We start from the raw sequence: 25,734 nt of genomic DNA, 5'->3' as shown, positions 1-25,734 counted from the left end.
TATCTTCCTGACAGCTCATGTCTTAGATGGCAGCAAGTTAGACTTCACTGAACTTCTATTAAATCGACTCACTCAATTTGTTTCTGCTCTTGTATTACCTAAATAAAGGTAACAGAAATTTTACATATTTGAAAACTTCATCAGGTATAATTCCTGGGCATGTTACCAAAAAAAAGGCTTGCTGTAATAGTGCAGTAACATTTTCTTCTGAGGAAAAAAAAAGAAATCCTGTGGGTAATACACACATGGCTGGTGCTATTGTACATGACCCCATTCTGGCTCCCCTTTCCCCTTCCCCCTCCCACTATTCTAACCAGTCGTCTTTCTCTCCTTAAAAAAAGTAAGCAAACTGCAAAATTTAGTCCCGCCTAAGAAAACCCACAAGTGAAAATTAAAATACGTATTACCCAATTGCTGATTTGGGCTTCTGTAAGTTCCTGCTTATACAATCCCTGACCGTTAGGCATATGGTTTGCCTATATATACTAATGCTTTGCCCTTGTTAGCTGCTGCTCAATTTGGGGTCTGGCTAGGAGCAGTTGCATGGTGCCAATAAAGAGAACACTTCTAAATTGTCTCTTGGGTCTCATTCTTTTATGGTATAACAATGCATGCACAGGAGTGCATTTTATGACCATAGCTTTGCTTATCCAACCAAAATGGTTTTGTCTTCTTTCAAAAAATTAGACTCCAAAGTTATTGGACTGGAGAGGTAGGGAATGAAAGAGCTGAACAACATTGTTTTTGAAGCCAAAATACTACAAAAGGAAAGAAAAACTGAAGATGAGTGAAGACATTTAAGCCATCATAGAAAAAAAACAGATAAGAATTAAATTCAGTTACTAACAATAAGAAAGAACAATTCCCCAGGACATGCTGAATTTCTTTTTTTTTTTTTTATCTTTTAGCCTTTCCTGAGGGGTAGAAGGGTAAAAACTACAAAAGAGAACACCTAAAACTCTTTTACATGTTGGTGGTAAATGATCTAGTGACCACTAACATTATTTTAAATGTTATATATATTCTCAGATTCTTCAATAAAGGAATTATGCAAAATCCAATAATGACAATGATTTGAACTGTTTTAATTAATTGTTACTGTGATTGTTATTGTTATGATTTATTTTTTGCTGGGATGCAAGATGAGAGACTTAAATCTGTGATTTTTTTGGTTTAGGAACTCCTTATGTGCTCACATTCTCTGCCCTTGAAGATGACAGTCACATACTTACATCCCGAATAACTTCTGAGTCCAAACCCCTCACATTATAGATGAGGAAATTGAGACAGAAATATAATGGCTAGTCTCAAATCATATAAACAAGAATAAATGGAGCCAATATTTGAACTAAAATCCTCTAACTACAAATCCAAGATTCTTTCCACTACTTCTTTAACCCCACTTTGACCCCTTGTCTCATAGCTTTTAGAGACTTGGCTGGGATTTTGAGATTTTCCCATGTAGGTCACCCAATTGCTCACACTATTTTATCAAATAGTTAATATTTTTTTTTTCTCTTTTCCTTTTTAAAATAAAAAGAATTAAAATAGAAAAGTTGAACTGACTCAGTTTGGGCTTCTGAAGGAATGAATCTTTCAGAAATTATTCTTGACCCATGCTACAGCTTGCACTCTTTAACTGAACTCACTGGGTACATTTACACATGAAATAATCACATGTTTTTAAGGCCATTATTTTGAGATCCTAGCCACATATAAACTAAGTGTGTGTTATAAGGAACAATGATTTACATGGTAAAAGGTGATTCAGGTGTCAGCTGTTAACGTTCTAGGTACCATAAATAGTATATTAAATAAGCTCTTGCTTTCAGACAAACTAAGAGGAGGAGATAATCATGTACTAGGAAATTAACAATGAAGTTGTGACAATGTGCAATAAGAAAATGTGTCACAGTTCTTTTATATGTTTATAATATTTTTGTTTTCCCTTCCCTGACAATCCAAATGATTTTTTAAGCAATTGGGGATGAGGTTACACGGCCAGTTATTTTGTGTGGGTGTTAGGTATCAGAGGCCAGAACCTATCCCAGGTCCTCCTCACTCTGGGGCTGGCACTCTTACTCACTGTGCCACCCCTATCCAAATGTTTTCTAATGGAGTTGAGTGTGTCTCTGGGCCTGGTATACAGGATGAGAGGACAGGAAGATCATGTATCCTTTTCATTATTTTCTGTTTGTTAAGAGACTCATAACCAATTTAAGATGAAAGGTATTCTCAAAGGTCTCTTACAACTCTAAATTCTTCAAGATTATGCAACAGTTGGTGACTGTGATGGCCTCCTTAATGAAATTAAAGGAGCCAGAAAGGAGAGTTTAGAGAAAAGAAATCAAGGTAAAAATTCTGTGTAGACATTCCAGATCAAGGAGAATAAAATTAGCAGAATGCCCCATTGGGTATATGTATTAGCTCTGTTCCTGTCATGCCTTATGAGGTCTGTATACTATGCAAGCTTATCAGTGGAATGAAACTAGTAGATTGTAATTTAAATATCCCAGTTTTCTATAACTGAGTATTGGGAAAGGATATAAGACTTTCTTTTAATTAAGAGAATAATTTTATTGATATAATTTATTTTTTGCTAGCCAAGATTACCCCTTATTTCCCACCTTTAGAATATCTCCCTTAGAAAACAAATAAATGGAGGTGGCTAGGTGGTACAGTGGAGTAAGCACAGGCCCTGGAGTCAGGAGGACCTGAGTTCAAATCTGGCCTCAGACATATAACACAAAAATTTGCTGTGTGACCTTGGGAAAGTCACAACCCCAATAGCCCTCCAAAAAGGAAAAAAAAAAAGAAAACAAATAAAAGTTTCACTTGAAGAAATATTCTTAGAAGATGAAAAAAAATCAGTAACACTGATAAATGCATTAAAATATTAAAATATATGCTATATTCCAGTTTTGTGACACTTCCCCCCACTCCAAAGAAAATGATGAGGCTTTTTTTGGTCTTTCTCATCTCTTTTTTGAAACAATCTTATTTTTTATACTGACTTCTAAAAATGAACCTTTATTTTTTCAGTCAAAAAATTCTCTTCTCCTTCCCACTTTCTTGTCCTCATTAATAGTAAAAGAAAAACAAAACTCCTCCTATAAACATTTATAGTAATGGAAAACAGATCCCTCATTGACAATGCAAAAAAATAATTGACAACCTGAGTCCATTCTCAGTCTGTCAGGAGGTGGGATAACATATTTTATTATGAGTCCTCAGGAATCATGGTTGATCTTTGAGTTATTTAGCATTATTGTCACTATATATTGCCATTTTATTGTTGCTGATATCTTTTGTTTGATGAAGTTCACAGTATTAGACTATGTTTTATGTTCAATCTTTGATAAACTGTTGCTCAGGTGGATTTTTGGAGGGGTTAATTGCATTAAAATATTGTGATGTAAAAAGTCTTTTGAAGATTTACTAGTATTACCACAGATAGACAATATTATTCCATACTGTTCAGAATAACTTTTCTCAAATGCTATTTTATTATTTAAAAAAGAAAAAAAACCCTCTGGGATCCAATGAATTCTAAACAGGGGAGTATATTATCTTTCACCCAAAGAAAAGTGAAGTCAAATATCTAGTGTTTATTTAAAAATAATAGAAAATTCTTTTTTTTCTTCATAAAACATTTTTCATCTAATAAATGCCTGGGAGGAATATTAATATTGATTCAAAATCTATTATGAATACTGACCTCAAAATACTGAATGTGATTAAAAGCCATGTCCATTTGTCATGTGGAATATGAATTTTATCTGATATTTTGTTTTCCTTTACACTAGGCAAAGAAATAAAACACTAGTAAATGGATACAGCAAGAATGAAGGAGAAATTTATAGTATAGAGTTTATCTGGATGCTTTTTTTCTCTTATAATACTCACCACTTTTGCATCTCCTGTTAGGATGATTTTCTGTTTGCCTAAAATAATTTTGAAAAATCCAAACATTGAGATCTTGAAATAATACTTTACAAAAATCCTGTCCTAGCCAAGGACATAGATTTGGAATGTAGAATATCAAGAGGGCAGATAAATACTGAGAAGCACTTGTTTGGTTCTTTAAAGGAAGGATGCTGGTCATTACAGACAGGAGTAAACAAAACATGTGGGAGCTCAGTTGATGCAAGTTATATTATCTCTCTTCACCTTCCCTTTCCCCCTGGTTTTAAGTAATCATTTGTAAATTTCAAAATAATGACCTTATATTTTGGATTTTATTAATACAATTTAAGCATGCATCTAAGAGACTATATAGTCTTTTTATGGTTAGTGTTATTTATCTATGAAAATCTTTGATCTTCTGCCACTGGGTTGCCATTTGACTCAGTAATTCTATTCAGTGAAGGGGACAAACAAAATGGTGAAGCTGATAAAGTTTGCTTTTGATATTCTCCCATTCCCCTTACTATGCTTCTTCTATACTTTTATTGATAACTGTGACTAAGCCAGGATTTAGTCCTCATTCTGAAATTACCTCACTATGCTAATGCACTCATTCCATCAAGTCATAAAATATTAGAGGTTCAAGGGACTTTGGAATATAGAGTTTTTTTCATTTATAGATACTTTGCAAAATCTTTCCTTGTCTCTTTTACTAACTCCCTTTTCTTCTCTCAATTAAGTAAAGCCCCTTGATAAGTATGCCCCCTAACTAAGACAGTGTTCAGTTATTCAGACTTTCCAAATTATTTTCTTAAACTCATCAACTTATATGGCTTAAATTTATGATGCTGCAAAATGATTCTGAAAACTGTATTTCTGGATTGGCCTCTGTTAGCCCCACATTAGGAGCAAACAGCGCTCTTACAATTCTTCATTTTTATCTTTTTCTATCTATAGAAATCTATATTTCTAGAAATATCTCTCTCCACATGTATGTATGTAAACTTTATCATCTCTGTCTCAATCTATCTTTGTCTCTTTGTGTGTCAGTGTATCTCTCTCTCCATATATGTGTGTGTATGTCTATCTCTGAAACTAGAAAATGAATAAATATCATTAGCAGTAGATAACTTATGGCAGAGATGTATATCAGTTACCTACCCTTACTCTCATTTCACTTTTTTCTCCTTTAAGTTGACTATAAATATTTGTTTTATTTCTACATAATTAAATAGGTTAACTGTGAAGAAAATCACTAGAGAGCATTGCACAATTTTTCTTTAAGAACCAGAACCTACTGCAGAGAAGAGATTGATTCACCCTCAAGTGAAACCTTGAGCAACATATTCTGTCACATTCTTGTCTGGGAATTACTTGAACAGATAAGTTAGTTGTACAGTATAAGTATTTGCATCCTTATATTTTCAGTCTGTCAATGAAAACTTTTTATATGCCTACTGTGTGCTAAGTATTGTGCCAAATACTACAGGAACAAAGACAAGTCAAAGTATGTATTATCAAGCAGTTTTCTAAGAGGGGTGACAACATGGAAATAATGATGTACAAATAACTTATGGGCAGGATAAATTGGAAATGATCAAAATAAGCAGGATGCTAGAATGAAGAAGGAAGGAGAAAGATTTCCTGCACAAAGATGGATTATAGCTTAGACTTGCAAGAATACAGTGAAGAAGGAAGTCAGGATGTGGAGATGAGAAGGAAGAACATTCTAGGCATGATACAATCAGGAAAATGCCTGGATTCAGGAGAAGGAGAGTCTTTTTCAAGAAAAAATGCATAGAGGTCTGTGTCACCATATGGCAGAATGCTTTGATGCCTTAGAAGTAAAAAGACTGTAAAGTTTTGAAGGGGCACACTATTTATAGCTTTGAATTTCAAATAAATGATTTTATATTTAATAGGAAATGATTAGAGTTTATTGAATTGAGGGTGAAATAGTCAAACCTAAGCTTAAGATCATTTGGCAGAAGAGTAGAATAGTTTATCAATTCTGATTTGATTGTGGGTAGAATTTTATTCCATAATTGTCAGTTAATATGGTATGAATTTGTGATATTAAAAGTCATTATCAGTTAGACCTGTGTTCTACCAAAAGAACTGCCCTGTCAAAAGCAAAAAAAAAACAAAATGAGGTCATTCTAAAAGTCTTGATAGTACCTTGATGGAGTTGCTTCTCCAGTGTTTCTCACTTCTTCTAAATGGCCACCTGTAAAAAATTCAGAAATCAAATGAATCCTTGTATTTATTATTATGGTGATTATATATTTATGTATGTTGTATATATATATATATATATATATATATATATATATATATATATATATATATATATATATATACAACCTCTCTGTTGACCTCCAGTTTCACATCACCAACTACTTTTCATACTCAAACTGGATTTTCAGTAGACATCTTTAAGACAGTATGAACAAAACTCAATCCATTATCTTTCCCCTGAAACCCTCCCTAAAATTGTAGAGGGTAACATCATCTTCTCAGTCTTCATAAACTAGTAGTGTTCATTCTTGGCTCCTCATTATCTCTCACCCCCATATCTATTCCATTGCCAAGGTCCATCAATTTCACTTTTGCAAAATATATTACATATACTCCTTTCTCTCCTATGTCATGATGCTTTTGCAGGACTTCATCACTTCACACTTGGAGAACTGAAATAGCCTACTGGATGAATCTCCTTGCCTCAGTCCTCTCACCACTTCCATACATTCTCAATTCATCAGCTAAAATATTTTTTTTTTCTAAATGTAGGTCTGACAATGCCACCCTCTTACTCAATAAACTCCAGCAACTCCTGATAACATCTAGAATCAAAAAAAATCATCAATTTGTCATTCAAAGCCCTTCATCATATAATTTACCCGAATTTACTTTTTCGTTCTTCTTATACCTTATTCCTTGTTATATACTTTTTTTTACTTAGTGAAACTGCCCACCTAGTTGTTCCACAAACAAGGTACTCCATCTCTCAGCTCTGGATATTTTCTCTGACTGTTCCCCATTCCTGGGTCACTCTTCTCATCTCTTCCTCCTGACTTTCCTGTCTTCTTGAAATTACCAACTGAAATCTCATCTCATTCAGGATACTTTTCCCAAACCCTCTAGATTCTGGTGCCATTCCTTTCTTAAATATGCATATACATTTATATGTGCACACACACACACACAAACTCCTATACATATATACTTGCTAATAAATACTTCTTGGTCTGTTGTTTCTGCTGTTATATTTTTAACTCCTTGAAGGAATGGACTCTCTTCTGCCTATTTTTGTATCTGCAGTGCTTAACAACTTCTTGCCAAATAGTAGACATGCACAAGCATACATTTGTTGCTTCTCAGAGTTTAAAGACCATATCTTACTCATCTCTGTAAAAATAGTATCTTTTTAAACAACAAAAATCACCTCTTCTTTCTACCCACTCCCCTTAGCACCTGTGAGAAAGAAAAAAATCTGTTCAAAATATTTAAATTCTAACAAATTAAATCACTAAATGGCTGCATCCAAAGATAATTAGATAGAAACAGATACATAGCTAATAGAAAATAGACATACAGATAGAGAGAGAAAGAGACAGACAGATAGATACAGAGAGAGACAGTGAGATAAATTACAAATATATGGACAGACAGACATAAATTCAGCACTCAGGATATCACTTCTCAGACATGGAGTGCATAGAATGTTTCATCATGAATACTAAGCCATCATCATTGCTTATTTTGTTGAGACAAATTCTAGTCTTTCAAAATAGTTTGTCCTTATAATAATGTTGCTATTATATAATTTGCTTTACTGCTTCTTGTTACTTCAATCTCCTAAATCCATACCTATCTTACAATTCCTCAGAAATAATCTTTTCATTTTTTATGTTATAATAATATTATGCTACATTCATTTACTATAATTTGTTCAATCATTCTTTTGTTGATGGACAACTTCCAAATTAAAAGTTCTTTGCTATTATAAAAAAGATTAGCTATAAAATTATTTAGCTATGATCCTTTTTCTCTTATGCTTGATTTTTTTTTAAAGTATAGAGATAATTTTGTTAAGTTGAAGGGTATCCAAAGTTTAATACCATTTTGGACATAGTTTCAAATTGTTTTTCAGTTAAATTTTGTTGTGAATTTTGTTTTTAATTTTCTTTAGTTTCATAAAATAATCACTTAGTTTAAGTGGTACCAAATCAAATAACTACATTTATTTAACATTTATTGTTTTTATCACATTGGTTCACCCTACCCACAAACAATAAATATTCTCCATTTTTTATCTGCCTTCATTTGTATAAAGTACTTTTTTTGGTTGTAATCCTATTACTTTATTCCCTTGTGGTATGTAAAAGATGCATTTAATATGATTCTTCTTATTCAATTTTTGTAAGGATTTTGTGGCATAATACATAAGTTTTGAAAGTGCCATGCACCACAATTATGCTTGAATATTCCATTATATCTGTAATAGGTAAATGTCATGTCTATAATTTTTTATATGGAGAAAGAGAGAATTCTTTCTGTACTCACTTAAAATTCCCCTTTAAAAAATCTTTAGAATAAAATGCAAAATTAATTTCTGAAGTGGAATTAACATGTCAGAGTTAGACATTTTTCCAACCCAGTAAAATGTAAGATTGTGGAAGAAGAAGTTAGTGGCATTGGGGTTGGGTTTGGAGCATAATGCTGCTTCAAAATCAGTTGGGGTTCTTAAAGGTGACTGTGGCAGCCACAGTTGTACTAGTAGCACTAGCAGCTCAGAAATTGTAAGGGAACTGGACTTTTGGTAACTAAGAGATTATAGGAGATCTCTGTGCTAGCAATGGGCCCAAAACCCAGCAACATTTGGCAAAGTTATTTCTCATTACCCAGTTTTAGTTCACTGTTTTAGGAAAGAGAAGAGAACTTGCAAGGGGTAGAAAGGGAAGTGGAAGCTTACCTGGGCATAGGTTGAAGTTTCAGAGAGGACAGGCAACATAGTTGCTAAAGATCAGGATGCCTACTTGGATAGGGACCAAAGCACAGACAAAGAAAACAATAACCACCCTGATCCTTGGACTACACCAGTTTGGAGGCATTGAAGATTTACATATCCCTAGAAACATCCTTTAAAACAACAGAGCAAAAGGCCTGAAGATAGGGACATTTGACGCATCTAGTTTCTCAGGTGAATAGAATTGAATTTTCATTTTTTTTTAAGCAATTGGGGTTAAATAACTTGCTCAAGGTTACACGGCCAGTTATTTCTGGGTGTGGAGCTAAGTATCTGAGCCCGGATTTGATCCCCAGGTCATCCTGACACTGGGGCCGGTGCTCTTACTTGCTGAGCCACCTGACCGCCCCTAGAACTGAATTTTGCATTGGAAAATATGCAAACAAGTAGAACAAAAAGAACCTGATCATAAAAATCTATAATAGTGACAGGGAAGCTCAAGAAACAAAATAAAAAACAAACAAACAAACAAACAACCATATGAAAACATCACCAAAGCTTCAAAGAGAAATAATGATTGGAAACAAGGCTGATGAGAATTTCCTAGAAGAGGGAAAGAAATATTTTTAAAACCAAATAAATTATTTTTAAATTTTAATAAGAGTGGAGAGCAGAGGCAAGATGGAAAAATAAGACAGGAAATTGGCTTAAGTCTTCCAAATTCAATTCCAAACAACCATAAAAATAATAACATAAAATGAACTCTGGAGCAGTGTAACCAGCAAAAACATGGTGTAAAACAATTTTCCAGCCCAAAGCAACTTTAAAAAATGGCAGAAAGAGTCTGTCTCATTCAGGTAAAAGTGAAGGGAAATCTAGTGCAGGTGCCTTCCAGGCAAGTCATCATCAGGCCCCATCCCGGCAAGTCAACTGAAATAAGGAATTTTCAGGCATCCCTGATGAAAAGACCAGCAATGAATAGAAAATTTATTATTCTAACAACAATATATGAGAAAGAGGAAAATATATATGAGAAACAGGGAAAAAATTCTCACACAAGCAAGAAATAATGAGAAACAAGATTAAGCTGCTTATATTCCCAAATGGGAAAATGATATCTATACAACCTCAAGAATTTTATTATCAGTAAGGAAGATAAAAGGAGAAGTGGGGGGTAATAGATTTGAATCTGTTATGTTGTGATGATCTGAAAATAAAAAAAAAACAATGTAAGGCTGAGAGAAGAGAAGGGAGAAAGGAAAAAAGTACTGGCAAAAATTATCTACAAGAAGCATGCAAAAATCCATTGTTGTTTTTTAACAACTGGTGGGGGGGTGTTAAAGGAAGCAGGTTACATTTGAATCTCATTCCCATTTAAATTAGTACAATGAGAGAAGATTGCATATACATACTCAGTTAGCTATAGAAATCCAACAAATGCAATAAAGAAGAAGGGAAGGGGAGAAGTTAAGAAAAATGGAAAAGGGTCATAAACAGAAGAGAAGTTTAAGAGAGACAGTGGTCAGAAGGAAAACACTATTGAGGAAGAATAAGGTAACAAGACAATACATAACAAAATAAAATGGAAGACTATATCATGAGCAATAGTATCTGTGCATATAAATGAGATGAACTCAACCATAAAGTGGAAGTAAAGAAGAGAATGAATTAGAAACCATAACTCAACAATATGTTATTTACAAGGAAAATACTTTAATCAAAAATACATACATAGACTTAAAATAAGGTATTGTAGCAGAATCTATTATGCTTCAACTGAAGGAAAAAGAAATACAAGGGTAACAATTATGATCTTAGGCAAAGCAAAAGCAAAAATAGACAATTAAAATAGATAATCAGAGAAAATACATTTTGCTAAAAGGCACCATGGACAATAACATAATATCAGTAATAAATATATATGCACCAAATGGTATAGCATCCAAATTCTATAGGAGAAAGTTAAATGAATTCACTTAATATGAGGATATAGTAAAACTAGAGGAGAACCTTAATTTATCCCCTATCTGAACTAGATAAATCTAATCACAAAATAAAAATGTTAAGGATTTCAGTATAATTTTAGAAAAGTTAGACATGATAGACCTTTGGAGAAAGTTGAATGAGAGTAGAATAGTGTATACCTTTTTCTAATCTATAGGTGTTCTGTAACAAAATTTTACCATGAATTAAGGAATGAAAACCATAAACCATTATAAAAAAGCAGATATATTAAATGCATCCTTTTTAGAACAAAATGCAATAAAATTATTTTCAATAAAGGGCCATAGAAAGATAGATTAAAATTAGTTGGGAATTAAATAATATAATACTAAAGAATGAATACATAAAAGAAAAATCACGGAGAAAATAATTTCATTAAGACAATGACAACAAAGAGCCAACATACTAAAATTTGTGATATTTAGCTAAATAGCATGTAAGGGGAAAATTTATATCTCTATACTCTCTCTTTATTTAAAGACAGAATGATCAGGTCAATGAATTAGGGGTGCAAATAAAATAAATATTAAAAAAAGAAAAAATAAAAATCCTCAATTAAACACCAAAATGAAAATCTTGAAAAATCAAAAAGATTTAATTTTTAATTGCCAGTAAATAAATAAAAGTAGGATTAGCTTCATTTAAAAAATATTAAAAAGATAAATCATTGGTCCCTTTCATTCAAAAGGTAAGAAGAAATCTAAACTGCCAGTATCAAAAATGAAAAAAAAAAAAGGTAAATACACCTTCAAGGAAGATAAAATTAAAACAATTATTAGGAGCTATTTCTTTAATTGTATTTCAATGACACTGACAATATAAATGAAATGCATGAATATTTATAGACTTATAAATTATCTCAATTAACAGAAGAGGAAATAGAATATTTAAATAACCCTATTTTAGAAAAGGAAGTTGAACACTCCATAAATAAACATGTTCCCTTTTGTGGGGGAGGAGGGCAGTAAGGGAGATGAAGAACAAATAAATTTAAAGTAAATTCTACCAAATATTGGAAGAAAAATTAATTCTAATACCATATAAAATATTTGAAAAAATAGATATAGGATTCTTATCAAATTTCTTCTATTAAACAAATATGGTTTTATTATCTAAACTAGGAGAACAATAAGAGAGAAAGAAAACAATAGGCTAATTTCGCTAATGAGTTTTAATGCAAATGTTTTAATTGAAATGCTATCAAGGATAGTACAGTAATATATCACATAGATCTTGCACTATATATAGGTGGTATTTGTACCAAGAATGTAATCTTAGTCCAAGATTAGATAAACTGGGAGCAAATTCAACAATATCAATTAAAAAACAATAAAAATTATATAATTATCTCAATAAATGGAGAAAAAGCTTTTGAGAAATATAATATCCATTCCTTTTAAAAACCTGAGAAACAACTGGGACAATATGCTCTTTTCTTAAAATAAAAAGTAGTTTTTTTTTTTAATCTAAAGCTATTATGGGCAATGAAGATAAACTAAGTCTTCCCAATAAGGTCATAGTAAAGCAAAGATGGCCATTATCACCATTGTTAGAAATTCTAGGCATAACAAAAGACCCACAAAAAATAAATTAAAGGTTTAAGAATAGACAATAAAAATCAAGACTATCACTCTTTGCAAAAGATGTGGTGATATATTTAGATAATCCTAGACAATCAATTTAAAATTACTATAAACAATTAAATATTTTAGCTTCTTGCTCAGTACACAACTTATTTTGCCAATACTGTTTCACCTGGATTTTTCCCTCTATACATAGGTCACCTACTCAGTTCTCAATGAATATGTGACCCAAATCTGTGTAGTAGTTGACATGGTACATGGCTCTCCACCCTTCACAAGTTAGAATTTCTTTGTGGTAGTCTGAGACATCTCCTTCCCCTCAGGCACAGTTTTGGTCATCTTTCAGTTCTTATCCTGTAGTTCCCCAAATAGCCATTCTTATTAAAACCTGTATTAAGTATCTGAACTTACCAGGAAAATAAGGACTCAGTTTAATTTTTTCTTTTGCAGAAGTATATTTATTCAATATTTTATTTCTTCCAAATTGCATGTGAAAAACAATTCTTAATATTTTCTTTTAATTCCAAAAGCTCTCTCTACCTCCACTGGCCCCTCATTGAGAAGGGATGCAAGTTGATGTAGGTTATACACATGCAGTCATAAAAGACATATTTGCATATTAATCCTGACAAAAAACAAACAATTAACAAAGACCCCATTTACCCCCACCTCCCAAAAAAGAAAAAAAAAAGTTTAAAAGTCTGATTCAGCATATATTCACACTTTATTAGTCCGTTTTCTGGAAATGGATAGAATTCTTCATTATAAGTCTTTTGTAATTGTCTTAAATCATCGTATTTCTGAATAGCTATATCATTCAGAGTTGAACATCTTACAATAATGCTGTTAGTATATAGAATATTGTCTTGGTTTTTCTTCTTTCAATTTTCAGCAGTTCAGTTAAGAGTATACAAATTTTTTTTTCTTTCTGAGAGCATGTTTCTTATCATTTCTTATACTACAATAGTACTCCATAACAATCAAATACCATGACTTGTTCAGCCCTTCCCCAATTGATGGGCATTCCTTCAATCTCAAATTCTTTGCCACCAATAAAAGAACTGGTATAAACATTTTTGTACATATAGGTCCTTTTTGTCTTTTTTATCTCTTTGAGAGACAGGCCTAGTAGTGGTAATACTGGGTCAAAGGGTATGCATGATTTTATAGTTCTTTTGGCATACTTCTATATTGTTTTCCAGAATGGTTGAATCAAAACTCTCTCAACAATGCTTTTAGTATCTCAATTGTCCCACATCCTTTCTAAAATTTGTTATTTTTATTTTCTGACACATTATTCAATTTGATTTTTATGGAGTAGTGTTTCAGAGTTGTATTTTTTTAGGTTTACATTTCTCTAATCAATAGTGATTTAGAACATTTTTAGGGGGCTATAGATAATTTTGATTACTTCATCTGAAAACTGCTTATACTTATGCTTTTCATTCATTATTGAAGAATGGCATTTAGTTTTATAAATTTGACTCTGTTCTCTACATATTTGATAAATAAAGCCTTTGTCAGATACATTTAATGTAAAATGTCTTCACAGTTATGATTACTATGTATTTCTCTCTATCCTGTTCCACCCTATATTCATCCTACCCTCTCTTTTAACCCTGTCCATCCTCAAAAGAATTTTGTTTCCTACTGCTGCTTCCCCCAATCTTTGCTTCCTTCAAACAGTGCTGCTTCTCTTATCCCTTTCCCCCTCCTAATTGCCGGTAGATTGAGATAGATTTCTGTCTTACTGAGTGTGTATGTTATTCTATTTTTCTGTCAATTCTGAAGAGTGAAAGTTCAAATCCCTCCACACTGTAATGGCAAGCACAGAAGTAGTTCACACCTTTTTTCAGGTATTGAATTAACACCTTGTTTCAGTTAAAGTTTCTTTTTAGCCTTGTATCAAGTCTGTTAAGAAGCAGAACATGTGAACCTCACAACTTGTAAACCATAGAACTCATGAACTCCTGCAACAGGAAGGGGAGGCTATAATGACCATATATTATGAGAGGTCTTGACTAGAGACAACAAAACTGAGAATAGGCCTCTTGTGGTGGCAGAGTCAAGGAGGATAAAACTTGTGGAATCCCGGAACTCTGTCTTCTCTGTGTTGATGTTTGTTTGTGATACTGTGTACAGAAGCCCTGGGACCTTACTGGAAGCCCTGAAAGAGTATTTTCTTGTTGCATGTTTACAGAAGAGCTGTAGGAGAGTTTTGGAGGTCCTGGGACTTACTGATGATTTGTGCTGAGCTCTTGGACCTTGTTTGTGGCTCTGTGTTGATTTCTATGTGGATGATTTGTGTTGAATTCTCCAATCTTGTTAGTGGGTCTAAGTTGATTTCACAGACAAATAGTGAATTGATGATGATTCCGGCAATGTATATGAATATTATTGTAGCTCTGTCAAGCTTTGTCTTCCCAGAAACAGGAAGGGTGAAGGAGTTGAGGTGGACTGGACACTATGAACTTCAATATGGAACAGGAACTGGACAAGGAGCTGAAAAAGGAACTGGGAGCTGCCTGCCTTTGAATCCAGGTGACAGTTGGAGCTGGGAGCATGGAAGAGGAACCATGGAAGCTGAGAGCCAGTCTTGAGTCAAGCTTGGATACTTGGATACTATTTCTTACTGAGATTATGATTTACTGTGACCTAGAAGTGCAGAACTTTAACTTTTTTACTTTGTGATTGAATTAAGGATTTTGTGATTGACAAAATGAATGTACTTTGTTTAAATCTATGTGACCACTTTGTTGAAAACTCATGCTTCTTTTAGTGATAAGTTTTTGAGTTGTGACATGGTGAATGCTGTATTTTAATTTTCTGTTTTAAGTTGTAATATTGTGAATTCTGTACCTTGATTTTCTGTAAATGTTTTGCACTAGTTTGTTACTGAATAGAGAGGTGGCTATACTATGTACTCAGAACCTTGAAAGCTCTTCACAGCAGCGGTCCTCTGTGTTTTACACCCATCTCTCTCATTTTCTCCTCCACTGTAAAAAATTAGTTTGAGCTTCTTTTGTGTTAGATAATTTACCCAATTCTACATCTCCATTTCCCTCTTTCTCACCCTTCATTTTTTCTTATCCTCATCTTATTTAACTCACACTCTTTTCTACTGACTATCTATGCTGATTCTAACTGCCCTAAGAATGAAAAAAAAACATTTTAGGAGTTAGAAGTATCATCTTCCCAACTGAGAAAAGTAAGGGTCTACCCTTATTGAATCCCTTATAATTTTTCTTTACCTTGATACTTCTCTTGAGTCTTATATTTGAAAGTCAATTTTTCTATTCAGCTCTTGTCTTTTCATCAAGAATGTTTTAGAGTTCCCTATTTTGTCAAGACCATTTTTTCCACTGAAGGATTACACTCAGTTTTGCTGGATAAGTGATTCTTGGTTGTAATTGTAGCTACTTTAACCTCTGGAATATATCCTAATCCCCCAATCCTTTCCTGTAAAAACTGTTAAGTCTTGTATTACCTTTACTGTGGCTCTAAGATTTTTGAATTATTTCTTTCTGATTGATTGCAATATTTTCTCATTAATTCATCTTGGGTTTTCTTTAAAGAGGTGATCTGTGGTTTCTTTCGATATATATTTGGCCCAGCAGTTCTAAAATATCTGAGAAGTTTTCCTTGATATTTTCTGGAAATACGATATCTAGGATCTTTTTTTTTTCTTTTTTCATGACTCTGAGCTAATCCAAATTCTCAAATTATCTCTCCTAGATCTATTTTTGTGATCAGTTGTTTTCCCAAAGAGATATTTCATATTTTCTTCTATTTTTCATTTTTTATTTTGTTTTATTCTTTCTCAATGTGTCAGGAAGTTATTATCTTATACTTGTTTTATTCTAGCTTTTATGGTATTATTATTATTTTGAAAACATTTGTTTATTTATCTATTTACTTCTTCATTTATTTGTTCATGGATTGATTGATTGACTGATTGATTTGTGGTTTTTAACAACCATTTCCATAAGATTTGAATTACAACTTTTTTGACCATCTTTCCCCTACCACCACCCCAAAATAGCAAGCCTAATTTCCCCAATCTGTCTTCTCTTGTATACTCCCCCATTGCCCCCTAACTTTCTAGAAGTCCAAGATGGGTTTCTATACCTCAGTACCTGTATATTTTATTTCCCAGTTGCATGTGAAAAGCACATTTTTAGACATTTGTTTTTAAAAGTTTGAGATCCAGATTTTTCCCCCCTCTTTCCTCCTCAACCACTCCCACTGGGAAGATAAGCAATTCAATATAGTTTGTACATGTGTAGTTACCCAAATAATTTCCATGGTAGTTATATTTGGAAAGACTAATTATATTTCCCTCCCTCCTATTTCTATTTTGTGCTTGGACACTATCTCTTTTCACAAATGTTTGTTTCTAACTACCCCCTCCCCCAACCTGCCCTCCTTTCTAACATACCCCCTCTTATCCCCTACCCCCCTATTTTCCTGTAGGGTAAGATATGCAATTGAGTGTGTATGTTATTCGTTCATTAAGCCAAATTAAAGGAAAAGCAGGTTGTCCCATTCCCTTTCACCTTCCTGCTCTTCCCCTCCATTGTAACAGTTTTCTCTTGCCTCTTTTATATGAGATATTTTACACTAATCCATCTCTCCCTTTCTCCTTCTCCAAATAAATTCTTCTCTCACCTCTTAATTTTATTTTTTAGATATTATCCCTTCATATTAGACTCATCCTATGTCCTCTGCCTATGTATACAGGAATATACATATGCCCACATTAATATACACATTTATATACACATGCCATCCAATACATACATATGTATATATGTATGCATATGTGTGTATACACACACACACACACAAATATTTCCTTCAGGTATCCTCATACTGAGAAAAGTCTTATGAGTTACAATTATCATTTTTCCATGTAGGAATGTAAATAGTTCAACTTCAATAAGTTCCTTATGGTTTCTTTTTCCTGTTTACCTTCTCATGCTTCTCTTCCTTCTTGCATTTGAAAGTCAAATTTTCTGCTTAGCTCTGGTTTTTCATCAAGAATGTTTGGAGGTGGCTAGGTGGCACAGTGAATAGAGTACTGGCCCTGGAGTCAGGAGGACCTGAGTTCAAATCCAGCCTCAGACACAACACAAAAACTAGCTGTGTGACCTTGGGCAAGTCATTTAACCCCAATTGCCCTCTAAAAGGCAAACAAAAAGAAAGAAATAATGTTTAATCCTCAAAAAACAAAAACTCTTGCTTGGGGCAGCCAGGTAGCACAGCGAGTAAGAGCACTGGCCCCAGAGTCAGGATGATTATGGGATCGAATCTGGGCTCAGACACTTAGCACCCACCCAGAAACACCTGGCCGTGTAACCTTGAGCAAGTTACATAACCCCAATTGCTTAGGGGTGACCAGGTGGTGCAATGAGTAAGAGCACCACCCCCAGAGTTGGGATGACCTGGGATCGAATCAGGCTCTGATACTTCGCACCACACCCAGAAATAACTGGCCATGTAACCTTCAGCAAGCTATTTAACCCCAATTGCTTAAAAAAAAGAAGGTTTGAAAATCTTCTATTTCACTGAATGAACATATTTTCCCCTGAAATATTATACTCAGTTTTGCCAGTTTTACTGGTTTTACTCCTAATTCCGTTTGATCCCTTAATGTAGAAGCTTCTAGGTCTTGTGTTATCCTGATTGTGTTTCCACAATACTCAAATTGTTTCTTCCTGACTGCTTGCAGTATTTTCTTCTTGACCAGGGAACTCTGGAATTTGGCTATATTATTCCCAGGAGTTTTTGTCTTGGATCTTTTTCAAGAAGTGATTGGTGAATTCTTTCAATTTCTATTTTGCCCCCTGGTTCTAGAATATCATGGCAATTTTGCTTGATAATTTCTTGAAAGATGATGTCTATCCTCTTTTTATGATCATGACTTTCAGCTAGTTCAATAATTTTTAAATTATCTCTCCTGGATCTGTTTTCCAGGTCACTGTTATTTCCAATGAGATATTTCAAATTGTCTTCTATTTTTTTATTTGTTTATATCTGTTTTATGGTACCTTGATTTCCAATAAAGTCATTAGCTGCCAATTCTGTGAGTTCTTGAAATTCTTTTTTCCATCTGGCAAATTTGGCATTTTAAGACATTCTTTTCTTAATTGGCTTTTTGAGACTCTTTTGCCATTTGAGTTAATCTATTTTTTAAGGTGTTTTTTTTCTTCACTGTATTTTTTGGTCTCCTTTAGCAGGCTGTTGACTCACTTTTCATAATTTTCTTGCATCATTCTCATTTCTCTTCTCAATTGTTCCTCCACTTACCTTACTTGATTTTCAAAATCCTTCTTGAGTCCCTCCATGGCCTGTAACCAATTCATATTTTTCTTGAAGGCTTTTGATGCAGAAGTTCTGACTTCTCTGTCTTCCTCCTGCTCCATGTCTTGATCCTTTTTGTCTTCCCAAAAATGACTCTATCTTCTGTTTGTGCTTCGATTGCTTGCTCATATTGCCAGCCAATTACTTGGCTTTTGAGCTCTTTGTCATGGTAGAATTCTGCTTCCAGAATGGAGAGAGCTATGTCCCAAATTGCTGGGGTCTTTGAAGCTGCTAGACCTATAAGGAGGGGGTCCTGTCTATAGCCCCACAAGCCCTGGCTCGTGGTTCACACACCCCAGAACTACCACCCAAGACTTCAATCCATATCCAAGTAGGTTAAAGCAAGAGTGATTATCATCTTGTTTGTTTGCTTGGTCCCCCTACAATCTAAAGTCCAGGAGTTCTGAAAGCAGGCACGTGATGGTGGCTAAGCTGCCTCCATGCCTCCACTGCTTCTCAACTCTGAGGCAGGGACTGGACCAGGTTCTTAAGTCCCCCCCCCCTTTCTAGCAGAGTTCCACACTGACCTTTTATTTGTCTTTGGAGTTTATGGGTTCAAAAGTCTTGAAACTGCCACAGCTACTGATGATTCACTCTCCTGAATTCTGCTCCTGTCACAGCTGGTTGGGGCTGCCCTGGGTATAAAACTTCATGACTCATGTGGGACTGTGTTTGTCTCCCAGCTTCGTGTAATTGACCCTTCCATTCTGGAAGCAGAGTTCTACCAGGGCAAAGAGCTCAAAAAGATGAAGTAAGGAAGGGGAGAGGGAAAACATATTTATTGAGGGCCTGCTATGTGCAGGGCACTGTGCTGAGTGCCTTATAAATATGTCATTTAATGCTTCCAATAATACTTTTGAGGTCAATTCCTACTTTGCTTCCATTTTTTTTACTCATATTATTTACCTGAATTTTGAATGTTTCTAGGATATCACAATAGTTTTCCTTGATAATTTCATTAAATGTGGTGTCTAATCTCCTATTTAGATTGTGGCTTTCAGATTGTCATGTAATTTGTGTGTATATATATGTTTCTTTTTTTGGAGTGGGGAAGTCAAGGCAATTGTGATTAAATGACTTGCCAAAGTCACATCTTTAGTAAATGTCAAGTGTCTGAGGCCAGATTTAAAATCAGGTTTTCCTTACTCCAGGGCCAGTGCTCTATCCACTGAGCCATGTAGTCACCCCAAATAACATTTAAAAAAAGTATTCCCCTAATCATATATAAAAACAGTTTTAACTTCGACTTTAAATAGTTGAGTCCCAAATTCTCTCCCTCTTTCTTTCCCCTTCTCCCTCACCTACACCTTCCGCTAAAAAATAGGCAATTTTATGTATGTAATACATATGCAATCACACAAAACTTATTTCCCTTTTAGTCATTTTCTGATGGAAAACACAGCTCTTCTGCCTAATTTTTTTTAATCTTTTGGTAAAAACAAGGAAAATACATGAAGAAAAATATTTTGATCTGTTATCTATATTCTTATTAGTTCTTTCACTGAAGTTGGATTGCATTCTTCCATGAATCTTTTGGAATTGTCTTAGATCATTGTATCACTTAGAATACCTAAGTCATTAATGTTTGATCATCATGCAATATTCCCATTACAGTGGGGAAGAGCAAAGGAACAAACATTTATTCAGATCCTATTGTGTCTCAGAAACTGTGACAAGTGTTCTACAAAAATCATCACAACCCACACAAATTGTTGAATAATAGAGACATGCAATCCAAGGTATTCATGGTTTTAAGGGAATGGTCTCTATCTACTATATCATGTATTTGTTCATGTGAAATGAATAAATAAAAGACAATAAAATGAACAATAATTCTGAAGTTTATCAACTAATAATTTATCATTTTAATAATGATGATGTTTTTGTAAACTGATTTCTCCAAGTAGATATCATAGAAAGAACATAATTTGAGAATCAGAGGATCTGTGTTCAAACTCCACTTATGTTTTTTTTTTCTACCTGTATGACTTTGGGTAAGTCACTTAAAGTTAGGGTATAGTAATGTCCACTACTGCAAAGAACAGTGCTGAGATTAGATGGTCCCAGAAGTCCTTTCCAACTCTACTGAGTTCAATGATACTATATTTCAGATGCATCTTTATAAATGTAATTATTATCAAGAAAGGCAGAATGGTATATTAAATAAAGTTTTGGTCTTGGACCCTTGAAAGCCTAGAAAAATATTTTATATGAAACTTATCTGCATGTCCACAAAAAAAACTTCAAAACATACTTGAATATCACTTAATGTTACTATATTTACCATATTTTAATAATTTTCATGATTTTTTTCAAGATTCCTGATACTCTATGGAAAACAAAATCCATATAACAATGTTTTAAAATTTTGTGTAATATTACCACCAAGAACTATGGTAATCATTTGGTTTAACATTAATATTATGATTCAATTCTATCTTAATATAAGGCTTAGAAAGTATAGTCACATTTTCATAATCCCTCTATAATATCTGCTAAAATGAAAAAGACAATTAGATGGACATAGTGAATCAGTAGCTATTAAAATACTCAATATATTAATATCTAATCAATACTTTTCTTCCTGCATTCATTCAGGTTACCATTTTCTTGCCTTCTATATATTTATTATTATGTGAATCATAAATTCACAGGTCTAGAGCTTGAAGGAACATAAAAATCTCCCAGTCCAAAGCCTTCTTATTATAGATGAGGAATCAAGTCAAATAGGGCAAGTGGTTTGTCCAATGTCATCTGAACCCCTTATTATTAAGAGCTACCATGTTTTCCCGATAATAAGACCTATCCCAAAAATAAGCCCTCCCCTTACTGTGTAAGATTCCTCTAAAATAAGCCCTCCCCCCAAAATAAGCCCTATTGAGATTGCTACTGTAGTGAAGGTGATCGCCTGTGCTACACGCTACATTACAGTACCCTCTGTATGCACCGTGCCCCCCCCCGTGAAACGCATGCTGTGCTCTGAGCTGCATCCAATCAGAGCTGCAGCAGTGAGCGCGTCATCCTGTTCTTTATTGAATTCATTATTGAATAAAGGTACATTTTTTTGTTCACATTTACCTGTTTATTAAAATTGCTGTCAACGTTCATTAAAATAAGCCCTCCCCTGAAAATAAACCCTCTGGTGTTTTTCTGTCCAAAAGAAATAATAAGACAGTGTCTTATTATCGGGGAAACACGGTAGTTACGTTGTTGTTATTGCTACTGTTGCTGTAGCTCCCCCTATATTCTAATGAACTCTGTACCAATGATTTGCTTTCAAGTACTTCACTATATCCAAGTAAACATGAGCTTACTGTACTTTATAAAGCACCTAAAAAAATTGTCATCAATGAGTATTGAACAGTGAGTGGTATTTCATCTATTTCTACCTGGTATTTTAGGATAGTATTATCTAGTGTATATTTTGGCAGTATTTTTCCCCCTCAGGAATTTGTTTTAACTTGTGGCTATTTTCAATGAAAATAGAAGAAAGACTGCTTCTCTGAATCCACAAATAATTCCAAATCCTACAAGATTCTCACAAAATCAAAATCCCTTGGTGATTTTCTCTGAAGGATGGATTCATATAGAATGAATTTGTTTTATTATAGAATTCAACTCAATTTATCTTTTTTTTTTGCAAGGATTGGTGAATCCAACCATATTATTCATTTGTTGAACAATTTACACCATTTTCCTAATAGTTTTGGTTTAGTATAATCTCACCATTGGAATTTTACTAAAGGCAATGTAAGGTTCATTCTACCAGATTTCTGTTCTATTTGATAATTGTGAAAGTCTAGTTAGCTTATCTTCTTGCTGTTTTCAACATACTTTGTAAGAAAGTAGTTTAGGTTTTAAAGAGCTTTGTAGTTCATTCTCAGTGATAACAGTAAAATCCTTCAATAGAAGATATTCACAAAAGCACAAACAGATCCTGAGTCAAGAGGAACTTTGAGGTCACTCAGTGCAACTGCATACTTAAGTCTTGGGTTTTCTCTATGATATCCTTAAAAAGAAATTTTCAGCCACACTTTAAATTCTGAAATGCTGCTGTGATCCTAGATCAGTCTCTGTTTGTCCATTCCATCTTATCCATAACCTTGATGGAACAAGTCAATTAGTTTTCATAGCAAATAAATGGAGCAGTCCATATGATTGACAAAAACTAATAAATATGAGTACTTTAGTACTAGGACTATTATTCCTAAATAGTTTCTAGTTTAGTCCATGTAGAGAAGCTAAAAAATGGAAGAAAAAATGCCTTGTTTGCATTTAATTTGCCAGTGGATGGCTACACAAAGTCTTAGATTCAATCCTACCTGGGATAAAAATTTCAGTACTCAAACTTCCAAAATTACTTCAGGAAAATGGATATGTATTGGTGACCCAGAGAATTATACACAAAATCAAAAAATGTCTCCCAACAACATCTTTTATTGATTTGGAATGCTATATATATATATATATATATATATATATATATATATATATATATGGTTGAAAAAATTTCAAAAATATGTGTCAGAGAATAAATTTTTATTGTATGAGAAAATAGAGGCTTTATGTTTGCAAAAGTGGATGGGAAAATATTTAATCATTATTTAATATCCTTGTCAGTGTCATTATCATTAGTAAAAATAGCAGCAAAAGTGGGAGCTAAAATAGAAAAATCCACTACGTGCTTGCTATGTAGAAAGGATGGAGGCTAAATTACAGGAATAACACAAACATTGACCTCAAAGACTTTATTTTCATTAAAATAAACATACATATTCTTAGACTATCTTTCTTATATGTAGAAGCTTATGCACTTTTTGATGGGTATCTTTATTAAATACATATATGATGGTGTGGAACATATTTCCCACACAGTCTTTCTATTTTCAAGATTCTTTAATTATATCTCATGTTATAAAGAGAGCTTTCAAAATTAACTTTACAATGCCATAAAAACATATTCTAATAATGAAATTCAAATATTCAAAGACTAATTAAGAGATTAAATTTTAAAAATGAACCCCTTGAATTTTAAACAAACAACTGTGAGGAAATAAATAAGAGATGGAACAAAAAGAAACAAAACTAGTTTTACCTAAATAAGTCACACATTTTTAGCAAAACAAATTCTTATGATTTTCATATAGTTAGCACATTATACTCAATAAATGTTACTGTTTAAACTAATAAACATTTTTAAATATCACAAATTCTCAATAAGTAATTTTAAGTATTTCTACCAAGAGTAAGTGAATGATTGCTTCCCGACCAAATGTAGCTCATCATCATATATTTTTACAAAAGTATTCTTATCTCAGGGGTCATACAAAAATAGGTGGTAGGCCATATTTGCTCCACAGGTCATAGTTTATTGAAGCATGTCTTATATTAAATAATTATTTCGACATGGTTCTTGACTAAAGTTTCATGAAAAGGGTTTTTTAAAAATATTCAGAATCTTCTTTATAAACAATTAGGTGATTTTATTATTATCTCCAACAAACCTTCAATTCTTGAATTATTTGCAAAGAAATTTCGTTAAAGTAGATATATTCCAAATCTGTAGGGTGTAGCAATAAAATCAAGCCTACGAAAGCACATCTACAAAGTGGAGGAAAGGCAAAAACAATGTGGAATTGAAGAAAAGGTCAGCAAATGTGAGGAACTGTTGAAACAAAAAGGAATAAAGCTTAGAGAAGAAGCAGCTCTTACAACATAGGAAAAAAATAGCCATTGTTTTCTCTGAAGATTCCCTTATCAGCTTCCTCCTTTAATTATTAAATAAGTTTTACAAAAAGCTCCTAGCACTTTTATTGGAACCATTGTGGTTCCAATTTTATGGAATCCCATCCACAAAAGTTGTTCAGGTCAGGAAGGTACAATAGAAGACTATATTGGAAGACTTGTTTTCATGTTTTGGCTGTGACATATGCTGGCTATGTGACCTTAGGAAAGTCTCTTAAGACTGTTACTTGTAGAGAAAGAGGTGACTTACATTGGTAGAGGGAGTTTCCTCACCCAGGAATCCCCAACAATAACAATAATATCACACTTCCTAGCCTTATCATTATTGACTCTCATAATGTTAGAGGAGGCTTCCTCTTTGATCAAAGATATGCACACATGGCATTTTTCCTATGTTAACTTTTTATGTTTTCATAATGCCAGTTCTTCAAAGTTGTTTTCATGATCATGAAAAACATACAAAACAAAACAGGTTCCATTCACATTATTAAATCTTTCATGAATTTTCTAAAGCATAATTTACTTCCTTTTTTTCTAGAAATTGAATGTGATTGTACTAAGGTTTTGACTTATACAATGATTTCACAGTGTAATGACAAGCAAAGGCAACTTCCAAAGGTTCAAAATACCAGCATAGGTGCTCTCCATTTTATTCAGTGACAAATTAAGAACAGAGAGAATCAAAATATAGCATCATTCAAAATACTGGGATTTACCAAATGTAATTCAATCAAGTACTCCCCCCCCCACATTACATTCATTTAGTCAATCAAAAAGTCCCTCTTCTAAATACTACTCCACCTCTAGGCTGTACATTCATTTAGTCCATCACAAAGCTCCTCTTCTCAAATGGAGATTAGTTTCCAATAATAAGTAAAGTACATTCATTTGTTCAATCACAGAGTACAAAAAAGTGAAAAGTTTCCCACCCTTGGATTACAACTTAATAGGCCATCTACCCCAGAGTTACAACAAGCTAAAGCACAGCATTTAGTACCCAAAGAGAGGTCTTTTCTTCATTTTGACCTGAGGCAAGTTCTCAGCAATCTTTGTTCCTGGGGAGACAAAGCTTAGCAAAGCCACAAGATACATTGCCAGTGTTTTCATTAATTCATTCTCTGTCTGCAGAATGGTCTCAGGAGCTCTGAACCAGCAGCAAGGTTC

This window comes from Petaurus breviceps, unplaced genomic scaffold, assembly GCF_028583685.1.
Source record: "Petaurus breviceps papuanus isolate PSGF00001 unplaced genomic scaffold, PetGlider_PUasm1.0 90822, whole genome shotgun sequence".
NCBI classification, from domain to species: domain Eukaryota; kingdom Metazoa; phylum Chordata; class Mammalia; order Diprotodontia; family Petauridae; genus Petaurus; species Petaurus breviceps.
This window is presented reverse-complemented; position numbering follows the sequence as displayed.